General features: G+C 39.2%; 25 non-coding genes across 25 annotated transcripts; all 25 read right to left on the bottom strand.

Moving 5' to 3' along the window:
* Positions 1-658: 658 nt before the first annotated feature.
* Positions 659-874, bottom strand: LOC123484870. The gene has a single exon (XR_006658752.1). It is a non-coding gene; the product is annotated as a small nucleolar RNA U3 (small nucleolar RNA).
* An 823-nt stretch (positions 875-1697) lies between these two features.
* Positions 1698-1913, bottom strand: LOC123484843. The gene has a single exon (XR_006658725.1). It is a non-coding gene; the product is annotated as a small nucleolar RNA U3 (small nucleolar RNA).
* Positions 1914-3004: 1091 nt separating this feature from the next.
* Positions 3005-3220, bottom strand: LOC123484854. Its single transcript, XR_006658736.1, has one exon. It is a non-coding gene; the product is annotated as a small nucleolar RNA U3 (small nucleolar RNA).
* Positions 3221-4311: 1091 nt separating this feature from the next.
* Positions 4312-4527, bottom strand: LOC123484846. The gene has a single exon (XR_006658728.1). It is a non-coding gene; the product is annotated as a small nucleolar RNA U3 (small nucleolar RNA).
* Positions 4528-5350: 823 nt separating this feature from the next.
* LOC123484852 lies at positions 5351-5566 on the bottom strand. The gene has a single exon (XR_006658734.1). It is a non-coding gene; the product is annotated as a small nucleolar RNA U3 (small nucleolar RNA).
* Positions 5567-6295: 729 nt separating this feature from the next.
* Positions 6296-6511, bottom strand: LOC123484853. Its single transcript, XR_006658735.1, has one exon. It is a non-coding gene; the product is annotated as a small nucleolar RNA U3 (small nucleolar RNA).
* A 730-nt stretch (positions 6512-7241) lies between these two features.
* Positions 7242-7457, bottom strand: LOC123484869. The gene has a single exon (XR_006658751.1). It is a non-coding gene; the product is annotated as a small nucleolar RNA U3 (small nucleolar RNA).
* Positions 7458-8549: 1092 nt separating this feature from the next.
* Positions 8550-8765, bottom strand: LOC123484851. Its single transcript, XR_006658733.1, has one exon. It is a non-coding gene; the product is annotated as a small nucleolar RNA U3 (small nucleolar RNA).
* A 730-nt stretch (positions 8766-9495) lies between these two features.
* On the bottom strand, positions 9496-9711 carry LOC123484868. Its single transcript, XR_006658750.1, has one exon. It is a non-coding gene; the product is annotated as a small nucleolar RNA U3 (small nucleolar RNA).
* A 731-nt stretch (positions 9712-10442) lies between these two features.
* LOC123484850 lies at positions 10443-10658 on the bottom strand. Its single transcript, XR_006658732.1, has one exon. It is a non-coding gene; the product is annotated as a small nucleolar RNA U3 (small nucleolar RNA).
* Positions 10659-11752: 1094 nt separating this feature from the next.
* LOC123484859 lies at positions 11753-11968 on the bottom strand. Its single transcript, XR_006658741.1, has one exon. It is a non-coding gene; the product is annotated as a small nucleolar RNA U3 (small nucleolar RNA).
* Positions 11969-12698: 730 nt separating this feature from the next.
* LOC123484867 lies at positions 12699-12914 on the bottom strand. Its single transcript, XR_006658749.1, has one exon. It is a non-coding gene; the product is annotated as a small nucleolar RNA U3 (small nucleolar RNA).
* Positions 12915-14006: 1092 nt separating this feature from the next.
* Positions 14007-14222, bottom strand: LOC123484841. Its single transcript, XR_006658723.1, has one exon. It is a non-coding gene; the product is annotated as a small nucleolar RNA U3 (small nucleolar RNA).
* Positions 14223-14997: 775 nt separating this feature from the next.
* LOC123484842 lies at positions 14998-15213 on the bottom strand. Its single transcript, XR_006658724.1, has one exon. It is a non-coding gene; the product is annotated as a small nucleolar RNA U3 (small nucleolar RNA).
* Positions 15214-16305: 1092 nt separating this feature from the next.
* Positions 16306-16521, bottom strand: LOC123484864. Its single transcript, XR_006658746.1, has one exon. It is a non-coding gene; the product is annotated as a small nucleolar RNA U3 (small nucleolar RNA).
* A 1628-nt stretch (positions 16522-18149) lies between these two features.
* On the bottom strand, positions 18150-18365 carry LOC123484848. The gene has a single exon (XR_006658730.1). It is a non-coding gene; the product is annotated as a small nucleolar RNA U3 (small nucleolar RNA).
* Positions 18366-19094: 729 nt separating this feature from the next.
* LOC123484866 lies at positions 19095-19310 on the bottom strand. The gene has a single exon (XR_006658748.1). It is a non-coding gene; the product is annotated as a small nucleolar RNA U3 (small nucleolar RNA).
* Positions 19311-20403: 1093 nt separating this feature from the next.
* Positions 20404-20619, bottom strand: LOC123484861. The gene has a single exon (XR_006658743.1). It is a non-coding gene; the product is annotated as a small nucleolar RNA U3 (small nucleolar RNA).
* Positions 20620-21712: 1093 nt separating this feature from the next.
* LOC123484858 lies at positions 21713-21928 on the bottom strand. The gene has a single exon (XR_006658740.1). It is a non-coding gene; the product is annotated as a small nucleolar RNA U3 (small nucleolar RNA).
* A 728-nt stretch (positions 21929-22656) lies between these two features.
* Positions 22657-22872, bottom strand: LOC123484862. Its single transcript, XR_006658744.1, has one exon. It is a non-coding gene; the product is annotated as a small nucleolar RNA U3 (small nucleolar RNA).
* A 729-nt stretch (positions 22873-23601) lies between these two features.
* On the bottom strand, positions 23602-23817 carry LOC123484849. The gene has a single exon (XR_006658731.1). It is a non-coding gene; the product is annotated as a small nucleolar RNA U3 (small nucleolar RNA).
* Positions 23818-24546: 729 nt separating this feature from the next.
* LOC123484856 lies at positions 24547-24762 on the bottom strand. Its single transcript, XR_006658738.1, has one exon. It is a non-coding gene; the product is annotated as a small nucleolar RNA U3 (small nucleolar RNA).
* A 742-nt stretch (positions 24763-25504) lies between these two features.
* On the bottom strand, positions 25505-25720 carry LOC123484857. The gene has a single exon (XR_006658739.1). It is a non-coding gene; the product is annotated as a small nucleolar RNA U3 (small nucleolar RNA).
* Positions 25721-26449: 729 nt separating this feature from the next.
* On the bottom strand, positions 26450-26665 carry LOC123484860. Its single transcript, XR_006658742.1, has one exon. It is a non-coding gene; the product is annotated as a small nucleolar RNA U3 (small nucleolar RNA).
* Positions 26666-27395: 730 nt separating this feature from the next.
* LOC123484865 lies at positions 27396-27611 on the bottom strand. Its single transcript, XR_006658747.1, has one exon. It is a non-coding gene; the product is annotated as a small nucleolar RNA U3 (small nucleolar RNA).
* Positions 27612-27758: the final 147 nt, after the last annotated feature.

The raw sequence follows: 27758 nt of genomic DNA, 5'->3' as shown, positions 1-27758 counted from the left end.
ATCCTGAAGAGGCCCTGGTCTTGTTTTTACAAAAACATCTGTATAGTCAGAATGGTTTGAATTACAAACTATTAAAAGCTATCTATGAAAAGCTCACACTCTACCGAACATGCACGTGCAACATGTTTTGCTCTATGACGCTCACAAGCTACACAAGGGTTGTTAGAAGGTAAGGGGTTCTTCTACATAGAAGACCAAAGGAAAACCCTGTACATAGTGTCTGTAATACTTTAATAAGCTCACATAGTTTCTGTCACAAACTCCAAACTCCACAGAGTTGTCACTGACTAGTTGGATACTCATTTCCCACTGAGCAAAGTATTTCTGTGCTTACAGCATTCATGTAAATTCATTTTGATCAGGTTTTTGCTTTGGCAGACTTTATTATGTTTATTGACATTTGTCAATGAAACTCATGAATGCAACTGTTTATGTCAAATAGTGTTGTTTTCTACTTGTAACCCTGGTTGTCCTGAAAGGAAAATGGTAAAACAGTTCATTGAGAAGCTAAATATAAGCGCTGGACATGCAGATATATGAAAGTCAGATAAATGAAAAATGGATTTTTGATGGTGTCTTAGGACTGATAGTTTTAGCTTCATAGGCTTTCTGTTAATTACAATAAGGATTTAGGATTTTTTTTTTTACATGATCAACATCCACTCAGAACATAATCCCTTCATCAATGTCCCATTGAAGAACAAAGAACAGTCATCAAAGGTGGAAGGAAAATGAACAAAGTCATTCCTAGCCACCAGATTCATGCTCTGAAAGGAATATCTTCAATCGTCATCACGGATAGCGAGACCTAACACTGTCGAAACACATTTCTCAAGTAAAGAACTATAGAAATGATCCCTGAAAGTATAGTCTTGGTGTATCATTTGTTGTGATCAAGGAGGAGCATCTTGAAAAGAGCATTTGCACCACCGGTTTGTGTTGCGTTCTCAGCAGCAACAGCTGTTTTAATCAAATTGTGTTAATTATGGAGAATTGCGAGGTTCGGCAAAATAGAAACATGGCCAACGATGCTGGTTGCCAACAGGTGATATATGACCTAATGTTGGTATACAGCCATCCATGTTTCAAAGCCGGTTATTTTTTCCCCCAATTAACCCAATGACACCCACTGTTTGGCTGGCATGATTTAGGAATTCTACCCCCTTTTAAACATTGTGTGTTTGAGCTATAGACGCATGGGTTGTACCATCGGATTTGTCTTTGTCTTCTGCATCCAGTGGTACCAAGAGTTAGTCTGTGTGATCAACGAGGGCTGAGACAGAGCGGTGTTTGTGAGACAAAGGCGGATCCTGAAGAGGCCCTGGTCTTGTTTTTACAAAAACATCTGTATAGTCAGAATGGTTTGAATTACAAACTATTAAAAGCTATCTATGAAAAGCTCACACTCTACCGAACATGCACGTGCAACATGTTTTGCTCTATGACGCTCACAAGCTACACAAGGGTTTTGAATTTTATTTTTTTTAAAAAATATTTTTCTTCATATACGCTTTTTTCATTTTCATCTTTTCAATCTCTTTTTCAAAAAATTACTAACGCTGGACATGCAGATATATGAAAGTCAGATAAATGAAAAATGGATTTTTGATGGTGTCTTAGGACTGATAGTTTTAGCTTCATAGGCTTTCTGTTAATTACAATAAGGATTTAGGATTTTTTTTTTTACATGATCAACATCCACTCAGAACATAATCCCTTCATCCATGTCCCATTGAAGAACAAAGAACAGTCATCAAAGGTGGAAGGAAAATGAACAAAGTCATTCCTAGCCACCAGATTCATGCTCTGAAAGGAATATCTTAAATCGTCATCATGGATAGCGAGACCTAACACTGTCGAAACACATTTCTCAAGTAAAGAACTATAGAAATGATCCCTGAAAGTATAGTCTTGGTGTATCATTTGTTGTGATCAAGGAGGAGCATCTTGAAAAGAGCATTTGCACCACCGGTTTGTGTTGCGTTCTCAGCAGCAACAGCTGTTTTAATCAAATTGTGTTAATTATGGAGAATTGCGAGGTTCGGCAAAATAGAAATATGGCCAACGATGCTGGTTGCCAACAGGTGATATATGACCTAATGTTGGTATACAGCCATCCATGTTTCAAAGCCGGTTATTTTTTCCCCCAATTAACCCAATGACACCCACTGTTTGGCTGGCATGATTTAGGAATTCTACCCCCTTTTAAACATTGTGTGTTTGAGCTATAGACGCATGGGTTGTACCATCGGATTTGTCTTTGTCTTCTGCATCCAGTGGTACCAAGAGTTAGTCTGTGTGATCAACGAGGGCTGAGACAGAGCGGTGTTTGTGAGACAAAGGCGGATCCTGAAGAGGCCCTGGTCTTGTTTTTACAAAAACATCTGTATAGTCAGAATGGTTTGAATTACAAACTATTAAAAGCTATCTATGAAAAGCTCACACTCTACCGAACATGCACGTGCAACATGTTTTGCTCTATGACGCTCACAAGCTACACAAGGGTTGTTAGAAGGTAAGGGGTTCTTCTACATAGAAGACCAAAGGAAAACCCTGTACATAGTGTCTGTAATACTTTAATAAGCTCACATAGTTTCTGTCACAAACTCCAAACTCCACAGAGTTGTCACTGACTAGTTGGATACTCATTTCCCACTGAGCAAAGTATTTCTGTGCTTACAGCATTCATGTAAATTCATTTTGATCAGGTTTTTGCTTTGGCAGACTTTATTATGTTTATTGACATTTGTCAATGAAACTCATGAATGCAACTGTTTATGTCAAATAGTGTTGTTTTCTACTTGTAACCCTGGTTGTCCTGAAAGGAAAATGGTAAAACAGTTCATTGAGAAGCTAAATATAAGCGCTGGACATGCAGATATATGAAAGTCAGATAAATGAAAAATGGATTTTTGATGGTGTCTTAGGACTGATAGTTTTAGCTTCATAGGCTTTCTGTTAATTACAATAAGGATTTAGGATTTTTTTTTTTACATGATCAACATCCACTCAGAACATAATCCCTTCATCAATGTCCCATTGAAGAACAAAGAACAGTCATCAAAGGTGGAAGGAAAATGAACAAAGTCATTCCTAGCCACCAGATTCATGCTCTGAAAGGAATATCTTAAATCGTCATCATGGATAGCGAGACCTAACACTGTCGAAACACATTTCTCAAGTAAAGAACTATAGAAATGATCCCTGAAAGTATAGTCTTGGTGTATCATTTGTTGTGATCAAGGAGGAGCATCTTGAAAAGAGCATTTGCACCACCGGTTTGTGTTGCGTTCTCAGCAGCAACAGCTGTTTTAATCAAATTGTGTTAATTATGGAGAATTGCGAGGTTCGGCAAAATAGAAATATGGCCAACGATGCTGGTTGCCAACAGGTGATATATGACCTAATGTTGGTATACAGCCATCCATGTTTCAAAGCCGGTTATTTTTTCCCCCAATTAACCCAATGACACCCACTGTTTGGCTGGCATGATTTAGGAATTCTACCCCCTTTTAAACATTGTGTGTTTGAGCTATAGACGCATGGGTTGTACCATCGGATTTGTCTTTGTCTTCTGCATCCAGTGGTACCAAGAGTTAGTCTGTGTGATCAACGAGGGCTGAGACAGAGCGGTGTTTGTGAGACAAAGGCGGATCCTGAAGAGGCCCTGGTCTTGTTTTTACAAAAACATCTGTATAGTCAGAATGGTTTGAATTACAAACTATTAAAAGCTATCTATGAAAAGCTCACACTCTACCGAACATGCACGTGCAACATGTTTTGCTCTATGACGCTCACAAGCTACACAAGGGTTGTTAGAAGGTAAGGGGTTCTTCTACATAGAAGACCAAAGGAAAACCCTGTACATAGTGTCTGTAATACTTTAATAAGCTCACATAGTTTCTGTCACAAACTCCAAACTCCACAGAGTTGTCACTGACTAGTTGGATACTCATTTCCCACTGAGCAAAGTATTTCTGTGCTTACAGCATTCATGTAAATTCATTTTGATCAGGTTTTTGCTTTGGCAGACTTTATTATGTTTATTGACATTTGTCAATAAAACTCATGAATGCAACTGTTTATGTCAAATAGTGTTGTTTTCTACTTGTAACCCTGGTTGTCCTGAAAGGAAAATGGTAAAACAGTTCATTGAGAAGCTAAACATAAGCGCTGGACATGCAGATATATGAAAGTCAGATAAATGAAAAATGGATTTTTGATGGTGTCTTAGGACTGATAGTTTTAGCTTCATAGGCTTTCTGTTAATTACAATAAGGATTTAGGATTTTTTTTTTTACATGATCAACATCCACTCAGAACATAATCCCTTCATCAATGTTCCATTGAAGAACAAAGAACAGTCATCAAAGGTGGAAGGAAAATGAACAAAGTCATTCCTAGCCACCAGATTCATGCTCTGAAAGGAATATCTTAAATCGTCATCATGGATAGCGAGACCTAACACTGTCGAAACACATTTCTCAAGTAAAGAACTATAGAAATGATCCCTGAAAGTATAGTCTTGGTGTATCATTTGTTGTGATCAAGGAGGAGCATCTTGAAAAGAGCATTTGCACCACCGGTTTGTGTTGCGTTCTCAGCAGCAACAGCTGTTTTAATCAAATTGTGTTAATTATGGAGAATTGCGAGGTTCGGCAAAATAGAAATATGGCCAACGATGCTGGTTGCCAACAGGTGATATATGACCTAATGTTGGTATACAGCCATCCATGTTTCAAAGCCGGTTATTTTTTCCCCCAATTAACCCAATGACACCCACTGTTTGGCTGGCATGATTTAGGAATTCTACCCCCTTTTAAACATTGTGTGTTTGAGCTATAGACGCATGGGTTGTACCATCGGATTTGTCTTTGTCTTCTGCATCCAGTGGTACCAAGAGTTAGTCTGTGTGATCAACGAGGGCTGAGACAGAGCGGTGTTTGTGAGACAAAGGCGGATCCTGAAGAGGCCCTGGTCTTGTTTTTACAAAAACATCTGTATAGTCAGAATGGTTTGAATTACAAACTATTAAAAGCTATCTATGAAAAGCTCACACTCTACCGAACATGCACGTGCAACATGTTTTGCTCTATGACGCTCACAAGCTACACAAGGGTTTTATTTTATTACATTTCTACTTATCTTTTTTTTTGTTTGCTTTTTTTTATTTTATATTTTTCATTTTTCTTTCCTAACAGTTATAGAATACGCTGGACATGCAGATATATGAAAGTCAGATAAATGAAAAATGGATTTTTGATGGTGTCTTAGGACTGATAGTTTTAGCTTCATAGGCTTTCTGTTAATTACAATAAGGATTTAGGATTTTTTTTTTACATGATCAACATCCACTCAGAACATAATCCCTTCATCCATGTTCCATTGAAGAACAAAGAACAGTCATCAAAGGTGGAAGGAAAATGAACAAAGTCATTCCTAGCCACCAGATTCATGCTCTGAAAGGAATATCTTAAATCGTCATCATGGATAGCGAGACCTAACACTGTCGAAACACATTTCTCAAGTAAAGAACTATAGAAATGATCCCTGAAAGTATAGTCTTGGTGTATCATTTGTTGTGATCAAGGAGGAGCATCTTGAAAAGAGCATTTGCACCACCGGTTTGTGTTGCGTTCTCAGCAGCAACAGCTGTTTTAATCAAATTGTGTTAATTATGGAGAATTGCGAGGTTCGGCAAAATAGAAATATGGCCAACGATGCTGGTTGCCAACAGGTGATATATGACCTAATGTTGGTATACAGCCATCCATGTTTCAAAGCCGGTTATTTTTTCCCCCAATTAACCCAATGACACCCACTGTTTGGCTGGCATGATTTAGGAATTCTACCCCCTTTTAAACATTGTGTGTTTGAGCTATAGACGCATGGGTTGTACCATCGGATTTGTCTTTGTCTTCTGCATCCAGTGGTACCAATAGTTAGTCTGTGTGATCAACGAGGGCTGAGACAGAGCGGTGTTTGTGAGACAAAGGTGGATCCTGAAGAGGCCCTGGTCTTGTTTTTACAAAAACATCTGTATAGTCAGAATGGTTTGAATTACAAACTATTAAAAGCTATCTATGAAAAGCTCACACTCTACCGAACATGCACGTGCAACATGTTTTGCTCTATGACGCTCACAAGCTACACAAGCGCTGGACATGCAGATATATGAAAGTCAGATAAATGAAAAATGGATTTTTGATGGTGTCTTAGGACTGATAGTTTTAGCTTCATAGGCTTTCTGTTAATTACAATAAGGATTTAGGATTTTTTTTTTACATGATCAACATCCACTCAGAACATAATCCCTTCATCAATGTCCCATTGAAGAACAAAGAACAGTCATCAAAGGTGGAAGGAAAATGAACAAAGTCATTCCTAGCCACCAGATTCATGCTCTGAAAGGAATATCTTAAATCGTCATCATGGATAGCGAGACCTAACACTGTCGAAACACATTTCTCAAGTAAAGAACTATAGAAATGATCCCTGAAAGTATAGTCTTGGTGTATCATTTGTTGTGATCAAGGAGGAGCATCTTGAAAAGAGCATTTGCACCACCGGTTTGTGTTGCGTTCTCAGCAGCAACAGCTGTTTTAATCAAATTGTGTTAATTATGGAGAATTGCGAGGTTCGGCAAAATAGAAATATGGCCAACGATGCTGGTTGCCAACAGGTGATATATGACCTAATGTTGGTATACAGCCATCCATGTTTCAAAGCCGGTTATTTTTCCCCCAATTAACCCAATGACACCCACTGTTTGGCTGGCATGATTTAGGAATTCTACCCCCTTTTTAAACATTGTGTGTTTGAGCTATAGACGCATGGGTTGTACCATCGGATTTGTCTTTGTCTTCTGCATCCAGTGGTACCAAGAGTTAGTCTGTGTGATCAACGAGGGCTGAGACAGAGCGGTGTTTGTGAGACAAAGGTGGATCCTGAAGAGGCCCTGGTCTTGTTTTTACAAAAACATCTGTATAGTCAGAATGGTTTGAATTACAAACTATTAAAAGCTATCTATGAAAAGCTCACACTCTACCGAACATGCACGTGCAACATGTTTTGCTCTATGACGCTCACAAGCTACACAAGCGCTGGACATGCAGATATATGAAAGTCAGATAAATGAAAAATGGATTTTTGATGGTGTCTTAGGACTGATAGTTTTAGCTTCATAGGCTTTCTGTTAATTACAATAAGGATTTAGGATTTTTTTTTTTACATGATCAACATCCACTCAGAACATAATCCCTTCATCAATGTCCCATTGAAGAACAAAGAACAGTCATCAAAGGTGGAAGGAAAATGAACAAAGTCATTCCTAGCCACCAGATTCATGCTCTGAAAGGAATATCTTCAATCGTCATCACGGATAGCGAGACCTAACACTGTCGAAACACATTTCTCAAGTAAAGAACTATAGAAATGATCCCTGAAAGTATAGTCTTGGTGTATCATTTGTTGTGATCAAGGAGGAGCATCTTGAAAAGAGCATTTGCACCACCGGTTTGTGTTGCGTTCTCAGCAGCAACAGCTGTTTTAATCAAATTGTGTTAATTATGGAGAATTGCGAGGTTCGGCAAAATAGAAATATGGCCAACGATGCTGGTTGCCAACAGGTGATATATGACCTAATGTTGGTATACAGCCATCCATGTTTCAAAGCCGGTTATTTTTCCCCCAATTAACCCAATGACACCCACTGTTTGGCTGGCATGATTTAGGAATTCTACCCCCCTTTTAAACATTGTGTGTTTGAGCTATAGACGCATGGGTTGTACCATCGGATTTGTCTTTGTCTTCTGCATCCAGTGGTACCAATAGTTAGTCTGTGTGATCAACGAGGGCTGAGACAGAGCGGTGTTTGTGAGACAAAGGCGGATCCTGAAGAAGCCCTGGTCTTGTTTTTACAAAAACATCTGTATAGTCAGAATGGTTTGAATTACAAACTATTAAAAGCTATCTATGAAAAGCTCACACTCTACCGAACATGCACGTGCAACATGTTTTGCTCTATGACGCTCACAAGCTACACAAGGGTTGTTAGAAGGTAAGGGTTCTTCTACATAGAAGACCAAAGGAAAACCCTGTACATAGTGTCTGTAGATACTTTAATAAGCTCACATAGCTTTCTGTCACAAACTCCAAACTCCACAGAGTTGTCACTGACTAGTTGGATACTCATTTCCCACTGAGCAAAGTATTTCTGTGCTTACAGCATTCATGTAAATTCATTTTGATCAGGTTTTTGCTTTGGCAGACTTTATTATGTTTATTGACATTTGTCAATAAAACTCATGAATGCAACTGTTTATGTCAAATAGTGTTGTTTTCTACTTGTAACCCTGGTTGTCCTGAAAGGAAAATGGTAAAACAGTTCATTGAGAAGCTAAATATAAGCGCTGGACATGCAGATATATGAAAGTCAAATAACTGAAAAAATGATTTTTGATGGTGTCTTAGGACTGATAGTTTTAGCTTCATAGGCTTTCTGTTAATTACAATAAGGATTTAGGAATTTTTTTTTTACATGATCAACATCCACTCAGAACATAATCCCTTCATCAATGTCCCATTGAAGAACAAAGAACAGTCATCAAAGGTGGAAGGAAAATGAACAAAGTCATTCCTAGCCACCAGATTCATGCTCTGAAAGGAATATCTTAAATCGTCATCATGGATAGCGAGACCTAACACTGTCGAAACACATTTCTCAAGTAAAGAACTATAGAAATGATCCCTGAAAGTATAGTCTTGGTGTATCATTTGTTGTGATCAAGGAGGAGCATCTTGAAAAGAGCATTTGCACCACCGGTTTGTGTTGCGTTCTCAGCAGCAACAGCTGTTTTAATCAAATTGTGTTAATTATGGAGAATTGCGAGGTTCGGCAAAATAGAAATATGGCCAACGATGCTGGTTGCCAACAGGTGATATATGACCTAATGTTGGTATACAGCCATCCATGTTTCAAAGCCGGTTATTTTTTCCCCCAATTAACCCAATGACACCCACTGTTTGGCTGGCATGATTTAGGAATTCTACCCCCTTTTTAAACATTGTGTGTTTGAGCTATAGACGCATGGGTTGTACCATCGGATTTGTCTTTGTCTTCTGCATCCAGTGGTACCAAGAGTTAGTCTGTGTGATCAACGAGGGCTGAGACAGAGCGGTGTTTGTGAGACAAAGGTGGATCCTGAAGAGGCCCTGGTCTTGTTTTTACAAAAACATCTGTATAGTCAGAATGGTTTGAATTACAAACTATTAAAAGCTATCTATGAAAAGCTCACACTCTACCGAACATGCACGTGCAACATGTTTTGCTCTATGACGCTCACAAGCTACACAAGCGCTGGACATGCAGATATATGAAAGTCAGATAAATGAAAAATTGATTTTTGATGGTGTCTTAGGACTGATAGTTTTAGCTTCATAGGCTTTCTGTTAATTACAATAAGGATTTAGGATTTTTTTTTTTCATGATCAACATCCACTCAGAACATAATCCCTTCATCAATGTCCCATTGAAGAACAAAGAACAGTCATCAAAGGTGGAAGGAAAATGAACAAAGTCATTCCTAGCCACCAGATTCATGCTCTGAAAGGAATATCTTCAATCGTCATCACGGATAGCGAGACCTAACACTGTCGAAACACATTTCTCAAGTAAAGAACTATAGAAATGATCCCTGAAAGTATAGTCTTGGTGTATCATTTGTTGTGATCAAGGAGGAGCATCTTGAAAAGAGCATTTGCACCACCGGTTTGTGTTGCGTTCTCAGCAGCAACAGCTGTTTTAATCAAATTGTGTTAATTATGGAGAATTGCGAGGTTCGGCAAAATAGAAATATGGCCAACGATGCTGGTTGCCAACAGGTGATATATGACCTAATGTTGGTATACAGCCATCCATGTTTCAAAGCCGGTTATTTTTCCCCCCAATTAACCCAATGACACCCACTGTTTGGCTGGCATGATTTAGGAATTCTACCCCCTTTTTAAACATTGTGTGTTTGAGCTATAGACGCATGGGTTGTACCATCGGATTTGTCTTTGTCTTCTGCATCCAGTGGTACCAATAGTTAGTCTGTGTGATCAACGAGGGCTGAGACAGAGCGGTGTTTGTGAGACAAAGGCGGATCCTGAAGAAGCCCTGGTCTTGTTTTTACAAAAACATCTGTATAGTCAGAATGGTTTGAATTACAAACTATTAAAAGCTATCTATGAAAAGCTCACACTCTACCGAACATGCACGTGCAACATGTTTTGCTCTATGACGCTCACAAGCTACACAAGCGCTGGACATGCAGATATATGAAAGTCAGATAAATGAAAAATTGATTTTTGATGGTGTCTTAGGACTGATAGTTTTAGCTTCATAGGCTTTCTGTTAATTACAATAAGGATTTAGGATTTTTTTTTTTACATGATCAACATCCACTCAGAACATAATCCCTTCATCAATGTCCCATTGAAGAACAAAGAACAGTCATCAAAGGTGGAAGGAAAATGAACAAAGTCATTCCTAGCCACCAGATTCATGCTCTGAAAGGAATATCTTAAATCGTCATCATGGATAGCGAGACCTAACACTGTCGAAACACATTTCTCAAGTAAAGAACTATAGAAATGATCCCTGAAAGTATAGTCTTGGTGTATCATTTGTTGTGATCAAGGAGGAGCATCTTGAAAAGAGCATTTGCACCACCGGTTTGTGTTGCGTTCTCAGCAGCAACAGCTGTTTTAATCAAATTGTGTTAATTATGGAGAATTGCGAGGTTCGGCAAAATAGAAATATGGCCAACGATGCTGGTTGCCAACAGGTGATATATGACCTAATGTTGGTATACAGCCATCCATGTTTCAAAGCCGGTTATTTTTTCCCCCCAATTAACCCAATGACACCCACTGTTTGGCTGGCATGATTTAGGAATTCTACCCCCTTTTAAACATTGTGTGTTTGAGCTATAGACGCATGGGTTGTACCATCGGATTTGTCTTTGTCTTCTGCATCCAGTGGTACCAATAGTTAGTCTGTGTGATCAACGAGGGCTGAGACAGAGCGGTGTTTGTGAGACAAAGGCGGATCCTGAAGAAGCCCTGGTCTTGTTTTTACAAAAACATCTGTATAGTCAGAATGGTTTGAATTACAAACTATTAAAAGCTATCTATGAAAAGCTCACACTCTACCGAACATGCACGTGCAACATGTTTTGCTCTATGACGCTCACAAGCTACACAAGGGTTGTTAGAAGGTAAGGGGTTCTTCTACATAGAAGACCAAAGGAAAACCCTGTACATAGTGTCTGTAATACTTTAATAAGCTCACATAGTTTCTGTCACAAACTCCAAACTCCACAGAGTTGTCACTGACTAGTTGGATACTCATTTCCCACTGAGCAAAGTATTTCTGTGCTTACAGCATTCATGTAAATTCATTTTGATCAGGTTTTTGCTTTGGCAGACTTTATTATGTTTATTGACATTTGTCAATGAAACTCATGAATGCAACTGTTTATGTCAAATAGTGTTGTTTTCTACTTGTAACCCTGGTTGTCCTGAAAGGAAAATGGTAAAACAGTTCATTGAGAAGCTAAATATAAGCGCTGGACATGCAGATATATGAAAGTCAGATAAATGAAAAATGGGTTTTTTGATGGTGTCTTAGGACTGATAGTTTTAGCTTCATAGGCTTTCTGTTAATTACAATAAGGATTTAGGATATTTTTTTTTTACATGATCAACATCCACTCAGAACATAATCCCTTCATCCATGTCCCATTGAAGAACAAAGAACAGTCATCAAAGGTGGAAGGAAAATGAACAAAGTCATTCCTAGCCACCAGATTCATGCTCTGAAAGGAATATCTTAAATCGTCATCATGGATAGCAAGACCTAACACTGTCGAAACACATTTCTCAAGTAAAGAACTATAGAAATGATCCCTGAAAGTATAGTCTTGGTGTATCATTTGTTGTGATCAAGGAGGAGCATCTTGAAAAGAGCATTTGCACCACCGGTTTGTGTTGCGTTCTCAGCAGCAACAGCTGTTTTAATCAAATTGTGTTAATTATGGAGAATTGCGAGGTTCGGCAAAATAGAAATATGGCCAACGATGCTGGTTGCCAACAGGTGATATATGACCTAATGTTGGTATACAGCCATCCATGTTTCAAAGCCGGTTATTTTTTCCCCCAATTAACCCAATGACACCCACTGTTTGGCTGGCATGATTTAGGAATTCTACCCCCTTTTAAACATTGTGTGTTTGAGCTATAGACGCATGGGTTGTACCATCGGATTTGTCTTTGTCTTCTGCATCCAGTGGTACCAATAGTTAGTCTGTGTGATCAACGAGGGCTGAGACAGAGCGGTGTTTGTGAGACAAAGGTGGATCCTGAAGAGGCCCTGGTCTTGTTTTTACAAAAACATCTGTATAGTCAGAATGGTTTGAATTACAAACTATTAAAAGCTATCTATGAAAAGCTCACACTCTACCGAACATGCACGTGCAACATGTTTTGCTCTATGACGCTCACAAGCTACACAAGCGCTGGACATGCAGATATATGAAAGTCAGATAAATGAAAAATGGATTTTTGATGGTGTCTTAGGACTGATAGTTTTAGCTTCATAGGCTTTCTGTTAATTACAATAAGGATTTAGGATTTTTTTTTTTACATGATCAACATCCACTCAGAACATAATCCCTTCATCAATGTCCCATTGAAGAACAAAGAACAGTCATCAAAGGTGGAAGGAAAATGAACAAAGTCATTCCTAGCCACCAGATTCATGCTCTGAAAGGAATATCTTCAATCGTCATCACGGATAGCGAGACCTAACACTGTCGAAACACATTTCTCAAGTAAAGAACTATAGAAATGATCCCTGAAAGTATAGTCTTGGTGTATCATTTGTTGTGATCAAGGAGGAGCATCTTGAAAAGAGCATTTGCACCACCGGTTTGTGTTGCGTTCTCAGCAGCAACAGCTGTTTTAATCAAATTGTGTTAATTATGGAGAATTGCGAGGTTCGGCAAAATAGAAATATGGCCAACGATGCTGGTTGCCAACAGGTGATATATGACCTAATGTTGGTATACAGCCATCCATGTTTCAAAGCCGGTTATTTTTCCCCAAATTAACCCAATGACACCCACTGTTTGGCTGGCATGATTTAGGAATTCTACCCCCTTTTAAACATTGTGTGTTTGAGCTATAGACGCATGGGTTGTACCATCGGATTTGTCTTTGTCTTCTGCATCCAGTGGTACCAAGAGTTAGTCTGTGTGATCAACGAGGGCTGAGACAGAGCGGTGTTTGTGAGACAAAGGCGGATCCTGAAGAGGCCCTGGTCTTGTTTTTACAAAAACATCTGTATAGTCAGAATGGTTTGAATTACAAACTATTAAAAGCTATCTATGAAAAGCTCACACTCTACCGAACATGCACGTGCAACATGTTTTGCTCTATGACGCTCACAAGCTACACAAGGGTTGTTAGAAGGTAAGGGGTTCTTCTACATAGAAGACCAAAGGAAAACCCTGTACATAGTGTCTGTAATACTTTAATAAGCTCACATAGTTTCTGTCACAAACTCCAAACTCCACAGAGTTGTCACTGACTAGTTGGATACTCATTTCCCACTGAGCAAAGTATTTCTGTGCTTACAGCATTCATGTAAATTCATTTTGATCAGGTTTTTGCTTTGGCAGACTTTATTATGTTTATTGACATTTGTCAATGAAACTCATGAATGCAACTGTTTATGTCAAATAGTGTTGTTTTCTACTTGTAACCCTGGTTGTCCTGAAAGGAAAATGGTAAAACAGTTCATTGAGAAGCTACACATAAGCGCTGGACATGCAGATATATGAAAGTCAAATAAATGAAAAAATGGATTTTTGATGGTGTCTTAGGACTGATAGTTTTAGCTTCATAGGCTTTCTGTTAATTACAATAAGGATTTAGGATATTTTTTTTTTACATGATCAACATCCACTCAGAACATAATCCCTTCATCCATGTTCCATTGAAGAACAAAGAACAGTCATCAAAGGTGGAAGGAAAATGAACAAAGTCATTCCTAGCCACCAGATTCATGCTCTGAAAGGAATATCTTAAATCGTCATCATGGATAGCGAGACCTAACACTGTCGAAACACATTTCTCAAGTAAAGAACTATAGAAATGATCCCTGAAAGTATAGTCTTGGTGTATCATTTGTTGTGATCAAGGAGGAGCATCTTGAAAAGAGCATTTGCACCACCGGTTTGTGTTGCGTTCTCAGCAGCAACAGCTGTTTTAATCAAATTGTGTTAATTATGGAGAATTGCGAGGTTCGGCAAAATAGAAATATGGCCAACGATGCTGGTTGCCAACAGGTGATATATGACCTAATGTTGGTATACAGCCATCCATGTTTCAAAGCCGGTTATTTTTTCCCCCAATTAACCCAATGACACCCACTGTTTGGCTGGCATGATTTAGGAATTCTACCCCCTTTTAAACATTGTGTGTTTGAGCTATAGACGCATGGGTTGTACCATCGGATTTGTCTTTGTCTTCTGCATCCAGTGGTACCAATAGTTAGTCTGTGTGATCAACGAGGGCTGAGACAGAGCGGTGTTTGTGAGACAAAGGCGGATCCTGAAGAGGCCCTGGTCTTGTTTTTACAAAAACATCTGTATAGTCAGAATGGTTTGAATTACAAACTATTAAAAGCTATCTATGAAAAGCTCACACTCTACCGAACATGCACGTGCAACATGTTTTGCTCTATGACGCTCACAAGCTACACAAGGGTTGAGAAGTGGGTTCTTTGTTTTTACCATTTCTATTCATTAACGCTGGACATGCAGATATATGAAAGTCAGATAAATGAAAAAATGGATTTTTGATGGTGTCTTAGGACTGATAGTTTTAGCTTCATAGGCTTTCTGTTAATTACAATAAGGATTTAGGATTTTTTTTTTTACATGATCAACATCCACTCAGAACATAATCCCTTCATCCATGTCCCATTGAAGAACAAAGAACAGTCATCAAAGGTGGAAGGAAAATGAACAAAGTCATTCCTAGCCACCAGATTCATGCTCTGAAAGGAATATCTTAAATCGTCATCATGGATAGCGAGACCTAACACTGTCGAAACACATTTCTCAAGTAAAGAACTATAGAAATGATCCCTGAAAGTATAGTCTTGGTGTATCATTTGTTGTGATCAAGGAGGAGCATCTTGAAAAGAGCATTTGCACCACCGGTTTGTGTTGCGTTCTCAGCAGCAACAGCTGTTTTAATCAAATTGTGTTAATTATGGAGAATTGCGAGGTTCGGCAAAATAGAAATATGGCCAACGATGCTGGTTGCCAACAGGTGATATATGACCTAATGTTGGTATACAGCCATCCATGTTTCAAAGCCGGTTATTTTTTCCCCCAATTAACCCAATGACACCCACTGTTTGGCTGGCATGATTTAGGAATTCTACCCCCTTTTAAACATTGTGTGTTTGAGCTATAGACGCATGGGTTGTACCATCGGATTTGTCTTTGTCTTCTGCATCCAGTGGTACCAATAGTTAGTCTGTGTGATCAACGAGGGCTGAGACAGAGCGGTGTTTGTGAGACAAAGGCGGATCCTGAAGAGGCCCTGGTCTTGTTTTTACAAAAACATCTGTATAGTCAGAATGGTTTGAATTACAAACTATTAAAAGCTATCTATGAAAAGCTCACACTCTACCGAACATGCACGTGCAACATGTTTTGCTCTATGACGCTCACAAGCTACACAAGGGTTGTTAGAAGGTAAGGGGTTCTTCTACATAGAAGACCAAAGGAAAACCCTGTACATAGTGTCTGTAATACTTTAATAAGCTCACATAGTTTCTGTCACAAACTCCAAACTCCACAGAGTTGTCACTGACTAGTTGGATACTCATTTCCCACTGAGCAAAGTATTTCTGTGCTTACAGCATTCATGTAAATTCATTTTGATCAGGTTTTTGCTTTGGCAGACTTTATTATGTTTATTGACATTTGTCAATAAAACTCATGAATGCAACTGTTTATGTCAAATAGTGTTGTTTTCTACTTGTAACCCTGGTTGTCCTGAAAGGAAAATGGTAAAACAGTTCATTGAGAAGCTAAATATAAGCGCTGGACATGCAGATATATGAAAGTCAAATAACTGAAAAAATTGATTTTTGATGGTGTCTTAGGACTGATAGTTTTAGCTTCATAGGCTTTCTGTTAATTACAATAAGGATTTAGGATATTTTTTTTTACATGATCAACATCCACTCAGAACATAATCCCTTCATCCATGTCCCATTGAAGAACAAAGAACAGTCATCAAAGGTGGAAGGAAAATGAACAAAGTCATTCCTAGCCACCAGATTCATGCTCTGAAAGGAATATCTTCAATCGTCATCACGGATAGCGAGACCTAACACTGTCGAAACACATTTCTCAAGTAAAGAACTATAGAAATGATCCCTGAAAGTATAGTCTTGGTGTATCATTTGTTGTGATCAAGGAGGAGCATCTTGAAAAGAGCATTTGCACCACCGGTTTGTGTTGCGTTCTCAGCAGCAACAGCTGTTTTAATCAAATTGTGTTAATTATGGAGAATTGCGAGGTTCGGCAAAATAGAAATATGGCCAACGATGCTGGTTGCCAACAGGTGATATATGACCTAATGTTGGTATACAGCCATCCATGTTTCAAAGCCGGTTATTTTTCCCCCAATTAACCCAATGACACCCACTGTTTGGCTGGCATGATTTAGGAATTCTACCCCCTTTTAAACATTGTGTGTTTGAGCTATAGACGCATGGGTTGTACCATCGGATTTGTCTTTGTCTTCTGCATCCAGTGGTACCAATAGTTAGTCTGTGTGATCAACGAGGGCTGAGACAGAGCGGTGTTTGTGAGACAAATGCGGATCCTGAAGAAGCCCTGGTCTTGTTTTTACAAAAACATCTGTATAGTCAGAATGGTTTGAATTACAAACTATTAAAAGCTATCTATGAAAAGCTCACACTCTACCGAACATGCACGTGCAACATGTTTTGCTCTATGACGCTGTAACGATCCCGGCTGTCTGAGTCGGGTCCTGTCTGGTGACGAGTGTTCCTGTTCGTAAGCTCCAGTTTCCCGAGGGTTCGGGAACGCTCCGGGGAGCGCTCTTGTTTTCCGCACCTGCATCCCATCAGCAATCTGCACACCTGGTCCTGATCATCACCCTTCTTAGGCTCTGGCCGAACATCCAGTTCCTGCGGATGGGTAGCCATGAACAGTATGTTTGTCAGCGTATCAGCCTTGAGTTCTAGCGTTAGTTTTTGTTGTTTTGCACCTTGTTGATTTGCTGTGTACTCACCTCCGTTTTGTTCTGTCTGCAGTCTCTCACCCGAACCTTCACCCAACCTCTGCCTGATGGTCGGCGGCTGCCGAGCCATGTCTGGACCTACCACTGCACCCTCAACAACCCATCCACGCCACCCGCTCTGTCCCTGGATTATTCAGCCTCACTCGGGAGTCAATTAATAAACACTCACCTTTTTCTCTAAGTACCTTGTCCTGGTCTGCTTCTGGGTTCTGGCATAGTAAACCGTGACAGACGCTCACAAGCTACACAAGGGTTGTTAGAAGGTAAGGGTTCTTCTACATAGAAGACCAAAGGAAAACCCTGTACATAGTGTCTGTAATACTTTAATAAGCTCACATAGTTTCTGTCACAAACTCCAAACTCCACAGAGTTGTCACTGACTAGTTGGATACTCATTTCCCACTGAGCAAAGTATTTCTGTGCTTACAGCATTCATGTAAATTCATTTTGATCAGGTTTTTGCTTTGGCAGACTTTATTATGTTTATTGACATTTGTCAATAAAACTCATGAATGCAACTGTTTATGTCAAATAGTGTTGTTTTCTACTTGTAACCCTGGTTGTCCTGAAAGGAAAATGGTAAAACAGTTCATTGAGAAGCTAAATATAAGCGCTGGACATGCAGATATATGAAAGTCAAATAACTGAAAAAATGATTTTTGATGGTGTCTTAGGACTGATAGTTTTAGCTTCATAGGCTTTCTGTTAATTACATTAAGGATTTAGGATATTTTTTTTTTACATGATCAACATCCACTCAGAACATAATCCCTTCATCCATGTTCCATTGAAGAACAAAGAACAGTCATCAAAGGTGGAAGGAAAATGAACAAAGTCATTCCTAGCCACCAGATTCATGCTCTGAAAGGAATATCTTAAATCGTCATCATGGATAGCGAGACCTAACACAGTCGAAACACATTTCTCAAGTAAAGAACTATAGAAATGATCCCTGAAAGTATAGTCTTGGTGTATCATTTGTTGTGATCAAGGAGGAGCATCTTGAAAAGAGCATTTGCACCACCGGTTTGTGTTGCGTTCTCAGCAGCAACAGCTGTTTTAATCAAATTGTGTTAATTATGGAGAATTGCGAGGTTCGGCAAAATAGAAACATGGCCAACGATGCTGGTTGCCAACAGGTGATATATGACCTAATGTTGGTATACAGCCATCCATGTTTCAAAGCCGGTTATTTTTTCCCCCAATTAACCCAATGACACCCACTGTTTGGCTGGCATGATTTAGGAATTCTACCCCCTTTTAAACATTGTGTGTTTGAGCTATAGACGCATGGGTTGTACCATCGGATTTGTCTTTGTCTTCTGCATCCAGTGGTACCAATAGTTAGTCTGTGTGATCAACGAGGGCTGAGACAGAGCGGTGTTTGTGAGACAAAGGCGGATCCTGAAGAAGCCCTGGTCTTGTTTTTACAAAAACATCTGTATAGTCAGAATGGTTTGAATTACAAACTATTAAAAGCTATCTATGAAAAGCTCACACTCTACCGAACATGCACGTGCAACATGTTTTGCTCTATGACGCTCACAAGCTACACAAGCGCTGGACATGCAGATATATGAAAGTCAGATAACTGAAAAATGGATTTTTGATGGTGTCTTAGGACTGATAGTTTTAGCTTCATAGGCTTTCTGTTAATTACAATAAGGATTTAGGATTTTTTTTTTACATGATCAACATCCACTCAGAACATAATCCCTTCATCAATGTCCCATTGAAGAACAAAGAACAGTCATCAAAGGTGGAAGGAAAATGAACAAAGTCATTCCTAGCCACCAGATTCATGCTCTGAAAGGAATATCTTCAATCGTCATCACGGATAGCGAGACCTAACACTGTCGAAACACATTTCTCAAGTAAAGAACTATAGAAATGATCCCTGAAAGTATAGTCTTGGTGTATCATTTGTTGTGATCAAGGAGGAGCATCTTGAAAAGAGCATTTGCACCACCGGTTTGTGTTGCGTTCTCAGCAGCAACAGCTGTTTTAATCAAATTGTGTTAATTATGGAGAATTGCGAGGTTCGGCAAAATAGAAATATGGCCAACGATGCTGGTTGCCAACAGGTGATATATGACCTAATGTTGGTATACAGCCATCCATGTTTCAAAGCCGGTTATTTTTCCCCCAATTAACCCAATGACACCCACTGTTTGGCTGGCATGATTTAGGAATTCTACCCCCTTTTTAAACATTGTGTGTTTGAGCTATAGACGCATGGGTTGTACCATCGGATTTGTCTTTGTCTTCTGCATCCAGTGGTACCAATAGTTAGTCTGTGTGATCAACGAGGGCTGAGACAGAGCGGTGTTTGTGAGACAAAGGCGGATCCTGAAGAGGCCCTGGTCTTGTTTTTACAAAAACATCTGTATAGTCAGAATGGTTTGAATTACAAACTATTAAAAGCTATCTATGAAAAGCTCACACTCTACCGAACATGCACGTGCAACATGTTTTGCTCTATGACGCTCACAAGCTACACAAGGGTTGTTAGAAGGTAAGGGGTTCTTCTACATAGAAGACCAAAGGAAAACCCTGTACATAGTGTCTGTAATACTTTAATAAGCTCACATAGTTTCTGTCAAAAACTCCAAACTCCACAGAGTTGTCACTGACTAGTTGGATACTCATTTCCCACTGAGCAAAGTATTTCTGTGCTTACAGCATTCATGTAAATTCATTTTGATCAGGTTTTTCCTTTGGCAGACTTTATTATGTTTATTGACATTTGTCAATGAAACTCATGAATGCAACTGTTTATGTCAAATAGTGTTGTTTTCTACTTGTAACCCTGGTTGTCCTGAAAGGAAAATGGTAAAACAGTTCATTGAGAAGCTAAATATAAGCGCTGGACATGCAGATATATGAAAGTCTGATAAATGAAAAATGGATTTTTGATGGTGTCTCAGGACTGATAGTTTTAGCTTCATAGGCTTTCTGTTAATTACAATAAGGATTTAGGATATTTTTTTTTTTACATGATCAACATCCACTCAGAACATAATCCCTTCATCCATGTTCCATTGAAGAACAAAGAACAGTCATCAAAGGTGGAAGGAAAATGAACAAAGTCATTCCTAGCCACCAGATTCATGCTCTGAAAGGAATATCTTAAATCGTCATCATGGATAGCAAGACCTAACACAGTCGAAACACATTTCTCAAGTAAAGAACTATAGAAATGATCCCTGAAAGTATAGTCTTGGTGTATCATTTGTTGTGATCAAGGAGGAGCATCTTGAAAAGAGCATTTGCACCACCGGTTTGTGTTGCGTTCTCAGCAGCAACAGCTGTTTTAATCAAATTGTGTTAATTATGGAGAATTGCGAGGTTCGGCAAAATAGAAACATGGCCAACGATGCTGGTTGCCAACAGGTGATATATGACCTAATGTTGGTATACAGCCATCCATGTTTCAAAGCCGGTTATTTTTTTCCCCCAATTAACCCAATGACACCCACTGTTTGGCTGGCATGATTTAGGAATTCTACCCCCTTTTTAAACATTGTGTGTTTGAGCTATAGACGCATGGGTTGTACCATCGGATTTGTCTTTGTCTTCTGCATCCAGTGGTACCAATAGTTAGTCTGTGTGATCAACGAGGGCTGAGACAGAGCGGTGTTTGTGAGACAAAGGCGGATCCTGAAGAAGCCCTGGTCTTGTTTTTACAAAAACATCTGTATAGTCAGAATGGTTTGAATTACAAACTATTAAAAGCTATCTATGAAAAGCTCACACTCTACCGAACATGCACGTGCAACATGTTTTGCTCTATGACGCTCACAAGCTACACAAGGGTTGTTAGAAGGTAAGGGTTCTTCTACATAGAAGACCAAAGGAAAACCCTGTACATAGTGTCTGTAATACTTTAATAAGCTCACATAGTTTCTGTCACAAACTGCAAACTCCACAGAGTTGTCACTGACTAGTTGGATACTCATTTCCCACTGAGCAAAGTATTTCTGTGCTTACAGCATTCATGTAAATTCATTTTGATCAGGTTTTTGCTTTGGCAGACTTTATTATGTTTATTGACATTTGTCAATAAAACTCATGAATGCAACTGTTTATGTCAAATAGTGTTGTTTTCTACTTGTAACCCTGGTTGTCCTGAAAGGAAAATGGTAAAACAGTTCATTGAGAAGCTACACATAAGCGCTGGACATGCAGATATATGAAAGTCAGATAAATGAAAAAATGGATTTTTGATGGTGTCTTAGGACTGATAGTTTTAGCTTCATAGGCTTTCTGTTAATTACATTAAGGATTTAGGATTTTTTTTTTTACATGATCAACATCCACTCAGAACATAATCCCTTCATCCATGTCCCATTGAAGAACAAAGAACAGTCATCAAAGGTGGAAGGAAAATGAACAAAGTCATTCCTAGCCACCAGATTCATGCTCTGAAAGGAATATCTTAAATCGTCATCATGGATAGCAAGACCTAACACTGTCGAAACACATTTCTCAAGTAAAGAACTATAGAAATGATCCCTGAAAGTATAGTCTTGGTGTATCATTTGTTGTGATCAAGGAGGAGCATCTTGAAAAGAGCATTTGCACCACCGGTTTGTGTTGCGTTCTCAGCAGCAACAGCTGTTTTAATCAAATTGTGTTAATTATGGAGAATTGCGAGGTTCGGCAAAATAGAAATATGGCCAACGATGCTGGTTGCCAACAGGTGATATATGACCTAATGTTGGTATACAGCCATCCATGTTTCAAAGCCGGTTATTTTTCCCCCAATTAACCCAATGACACCCACTGTTTGGCTGGCATGATTTAGGAATTCTACCCCCTTTTAAACATTGTGTGTTTGAGCTATAGACGCATGGGTTGTACCATCGGATTTGTCTTTGTCTTCTGCATCCAGTGGTACCAATAGTTAGTCTGTGTGATCAACGAGGGCTGAGACAGAGCGGTGTTTGTGAGACAAAGGTGGATCCTGAAGAGGCCCTGGTCTTGTTTTTACAAAAACATCTGTATAGTCAGAATGGTTTGAATTACAAACTATTAAAAGCTATCTATGAAAAGCTCACACTCTACCGAACATGCACGTGCAACATGTTTTGCTCTATGACGCTCACAAGCTACACAAGCGCTGGACATGCAGATATATGAAAGTCAGATAAATGAAAAATGGATTTTTGATGGTGTCTTAGGACTGATAGTTTTAGCTTCATAGGCTTTCTGTTAATTACAATAAGGATTTAGGATTTTTTTTTTACATGATCAACATCCACTCAGAACATAATCCCTTCATCCATGTTCCATTGAAGAACAAAGAACAGTCATCAAAGGTGGAAGGAAAATGAACAAAGTCATTCCTAGCCACCAGATTCATGCTCTGAAAGGAATATCTTCAATCGTCATCACGGATAGCGAGACCTAACACTGTCGAAACACATTTCTCAAGTAAAGAACTATAGAAATGATCCCTGAAAGTATAGTCTTGGTGTATCATTTGTTGTGATCAAGGAGGAGCATCTTGAAAAGAGCATTTGCACCACCGGTTTGTGTTGCGTTCTCAGCAGCAACAGCTGTTTTAATCAAATTGTGTTAATTATGGAGAATTGCGAGGTTCGGCAAAATAGAAATATGGCCAACGATGCTGGTTGCCAACAGGTGATATATGACCTAATGTTGGTATACAGCCATCCATGTTTCAAAGCCGGTTATTTTTCCCCCAATTAACCCAATGACACCCACTGTTTGGCTGGCATGATTTAGGAATTCTACCCCCTTTTAAACATTGTGTGTTTGAGCTATAGACGCATGGGTTGTACCATCGGATTTGTCTTTGTCTTCTGCATCCAGTGGTACCAAGAGTTAGTCTGTGTGATCAACGAGGGCTGAGACAGAGCGGTGTTTGTGAGACAAAGGTGGATCCTGAAGAGGCCCTGGTCTTGTTTTTACAAAAACATCTGTATAGTCAGAATGGTTTGAATTACAAACTATTAAAAGCTATCTATGAAAAGCTCACACTCTACCGAACATGCACGTGCAACATGTTTTGCTCTATGACGCTCACAAGCTACACAAGCGCTGGACATGCAGATATATGAAAGTCAGATAAATGAAAAATGGATTTTTGATGGTGTCTTAGGACTGATAGTTTTAGCTTCATAGGCTTTCTGTTAATTACAATAAGGATTTAGGATTTTTTTTTTTACATGATCAACATCCACTCAGAACATAATCCCTTCATCCATGTTCCATTGAAGAACAAAGAACAGTCATCAAAGGTGGAAGGAAAATGAACAAAGTCATTCCTAGCCACCAGATTCATGCTCTGAAAGGAATATCTTCAATCGTCATCATGGATAGCGAGACCTAACACTGTCGAAACACATTTCTCAAGTAAAGAACTATAGAAATGATCCCTGAAAGTATAGTCTTGGTGTATCATTTGTTGTGATCAAGGAGGAGCATCTTGAAAAGAGCATTTGCACCACCGGTTTGTGTTGCGTTCTCAGCAGCAACAGCTGTTTTAATCAAATTGTGTTAATTATGGAGAATTGCGAGGTTCGGCAAAATAGAAATATGGCCAACGATGCTGGTTGCCAACAGGTGATATATGACCTAATGTTGGTATACAGCCATCCATGTTTCAAAGCCGGTTATTTTTCCCCCCAATTAACCCAATGACACCCACTGTTTGGCTGGCATGATTTAGGAATTCTACCCCCTTTTAAACATTGTGTGTTTGAGCTATAGACGCATGGGTTGTACCATCGGATTTGTCTTTGTCTTCTGCATCCAGTGGTACCAAGAGTTAGTCTGTGTGATCAACGAGGGCTGAGACAGAGCGGTGTTTGTGAGACAAAGGTGGATCCTGAAGAGGCCCTGGTCTTGTTTTTACAAAAACATCTGTATAGTCAGAATGGTTTGAATTACAAACTATTAAAAGCTATCTATGAAAAGCTCACACTCTACCGAACATGCACGTGCAACATGTTTTGCTCTATGACGCTCACAAGCTACACAAGCGCTGGACATGCAGATATATGAAAGTCAGATAAATGAAAAATGGATTTTTGATGGTGTCTTAGGACTGATAGTTTTAGCTTCATAGGCTTTCTGTTAATTACAATAAGGATTTAGGATTTTTTTTTTACATGATCAACATCCACTCAGAACATAATCCCTTCATCCATGTTCCATTGAAGAACAAAGAACAGTCATCAAAGGTGGAAGGAAAATGAACAAAGTCATTCCTAGCCACCAGATTCATGCTCTGAAAGGAATATCTTAAATCGTCATCACGGATAGCGAGACCTAACACTGTCGAAACACATTTCTCAAGTAAAGAACTATAGAAATGATCCCTGAAAGTATAGTCTTGGTGTATCATTTGTTGTGATCAAGGAGGAGCATCTTGAAAAGAGCATTTGCACCACCGGTTTGTGTTGCGTTCTCAGCAGCAACAGCTGTTTTAATCAAATTGTGTTAATTATGGAGAATTGCGAGGTTCGGCAAAATAGAAATATGGCCAACGATGCTGGTTGCCAACAGGTGATATATGACCTAATGTTGGTATACAGCCATCCATGTTTCAAAGCCGGTTATTTTTCCCCCAATTAACCCAATGACACCCACTGTTTGGCTGGCATGATTTAGGAATTCTACCCCCTTTTTAAACATTGTGTGTTTGAGCTATAGACGCATGGGTTGTACCATCGGATTTGTCTTTGTCTTCTGCATCCAGTGGTACCAAGAGTTAGTCTGTGTGATCAACGAGGGCTGAGACAGAGCGGTGTTTGTGAGACAAAGGTGGATCCTGAAGAGGCCCTGGTCTTGTTTTTACAAAAACATCTGTATAGTCAGAATGGTTTGAATTACAAACTATTAAAAGCTATCTATGAAAAGCTCACACTCTACCGAACATGCACGTGCAACATGTTTTGCTCTATGACGCTCACAAGCTACACAAGATCACATATGTACGCTGGACATGCAGATATATGAAAGTCAGATAATGAAAAAATGGATTTTTGATGGTGTCTTAGGACTGATAGTTTTAGCTTCATAGGCTTTCTGTTAATTACAATAAGGATTTAGGATTTTTTTTTTTACATGATCAACATCCACTCAGAACATAATCCCTTCATCCATGTCCCATTGAAGAACAAAGAACAGTCATCAAAGGTGGAAGGAAAATGAACAAAGTCATTCCTAGCCACCAGATTCATGCTCTGAAAGGAATATCTTAAATCGTCATCATGGATAGCAAGACCTAACACTGTCGAAACACATTTCTCAAGTAAAGAACTATAGAAATGATCCCTGAAAGTATAGTCTTGGTGTATCATTTGTTGTGATCAAGGAGGAGCATCTTGAAAAGAGCATTTGCACCACCGGTTTGTGTTGCGTTCTCAGCAGCAACAGCTGTTTTAATCAAATTGTGTTAATTATGGAGAATTGCGAGGTTCGGCAAAATAGAAACATGGCCAACGATGCTGGTTGCCAACAGGTGATATATGACCTAATGTTGGTATACAGCCATCCATGTTTCAAAGCCGGTTATTTTTCCCCCCAATTAACCCAATGACACCCACTGTTTGGCTGGCATGATTTAGGAATTCTACCCCCTTTTAAACATTGTGTGTTTGAGCTATAGACGCATGGGTTGTACCATCGGATTTGTCTTTGTCTTCTGCATCCAGTGGTACCAATAGTTAGTCTGTGTGATCAACGAGGGCTGAGACAGAGCGGTGTTTGTGAGACAAAGGTGGATCCTGAAGAGGCCCTGGTCTTGTTTTTACAAAAACATCTGTATAGTCAGAATGGTTTGAATTACAAACTATTAAAAGCTATCTATGAAAAGCTCACACTCTACCGAACATGCACGTGCAACATGTTTTGCTCTATGACGCTCACAAGCTACACAAGCGCTGGACATGCAGATATATGAAAGTCAGATAAATGAAAAATGGATTTTTGATGGTGTCTTAGGACTGATAGTTTTAGCTTCATAGGCTTTCTGTTAATTACAATAAGGATTTAGGATTTTTTTTTTACATGATCAACATCCACTCAGAACATAATCCCTTCATCAATGTCCCATTGAAGAACAAAGAACAGTCATCAAAGGTGGAAGGAAAATGAACAAAGTCATTCCTAGCCACCAGATTCATGCTCTGAAAGGAATATCTTCAATCGTCATCATGGATAGCGAGACCTAACACTGTCGAAACACATTTCTCAAGTAAAGAACTATAGAAATGATCCCTGAAAGTATAGTCTTGGTGTATCATTTGTTGTGATCAAGGAGGAGCATCTTGAAAAGAGCATTTGCACCACCGGTTTGTGTTGCGTTCTCAGCAGCAACAGCTGTTTTAATCAAATTGTGTTAATTATGGAGAATTGCGAGGTTCGGCAAAATAGAAATATGGCCAACGATGCTGGTTGCCAACAGGTGATATATGACCTAATGTTGGTATACAGCCATCCATGTTTCAAAGCCGGTTATTTTTCCCCCCAATTAACCCAATGACACCCACTGTTTGGCTGGCATGATTTAGGAATTCTACCCCCTTTTAAACATTGTGTGTTTGAGCTATAGACGCATGGGTTGTACCATCGGATTTGTCTTTGTCTTCTGCATCCAGTGGTACCAATAGTTAGTCTGTGTGATCAACGAGGGCTGAGACAGAGCGGTGTTTGTGAGACAAAGGCGGATCCTGAAGAAGCCCTGGTCTTGTTTTTACAAAAACATCTGTATAGTCAGAATGGTTTGAATTACAAACTATTAAAAGCTATCTATGAAAAGCTCACACTCTACCGAACATGCACGTGCAACATGTTTTGCTCTATGACGCTCACAAGCTACACAAGCGCTGGACATGCAGATATATGAAAGTCAGATAAATGAAAAATGGATTTTTGATGGTGTCTTAGGACTGATAGTTTTAGCTTCATAGGCTTTCTGTTAATTACAATAAGGATTTAGGATTTTTTTTTTTACATGATCAACATCCACTCAGAACATAATCCCTTCATCAATGTCCCATTGAAGAACAAAGAACAGTCATCAAAGGTGGAAGGAAAATGAACAAAGTCATTCCTAGCCACCAGATTCATGCTCTGAAAGGAATATCTTCAATCGTCATCACGGATAGCGAGACCTAACACTGTCGAAACACATTTCTCAAGTAAAGAACTATAGAAATGATCCCTGAAAGTATAGTCTTGGTGTATCATTTGTTGTGATCAAGGAGGAGCATCTTGAAAAGAGCATTTGCACCACCGGTTTGTGTTGCGTTCTCAGCAGCAACAGCTGTTTTAATCAAATTGTGTTAATTATGGAGAATTGCGAGGTTCGGCAAAATAGAAACATG

Source organism: Coregonus clupeaformis, unplaced genomic scaffold (assembly GCF_020615455.1).
Source record: "Coregonus clupeaformis isolate EN_2021a unplaced genomic scaffold, ASM2061545v1 scaf0480, whole genome shotgun sequence".
Classification (NCBI taxonomy): Eukaryota; Metazoa; Chordata; class Actinopteri; order Salmoniformes; family Salmonidae; genus Coregonus; species Coregonus clupeaformis.
The sequence above is the reverse complement of the archived record's forward strand: the minus strand, read 5'-3'. Positions and strand labels throughout refer to the sequence as shown.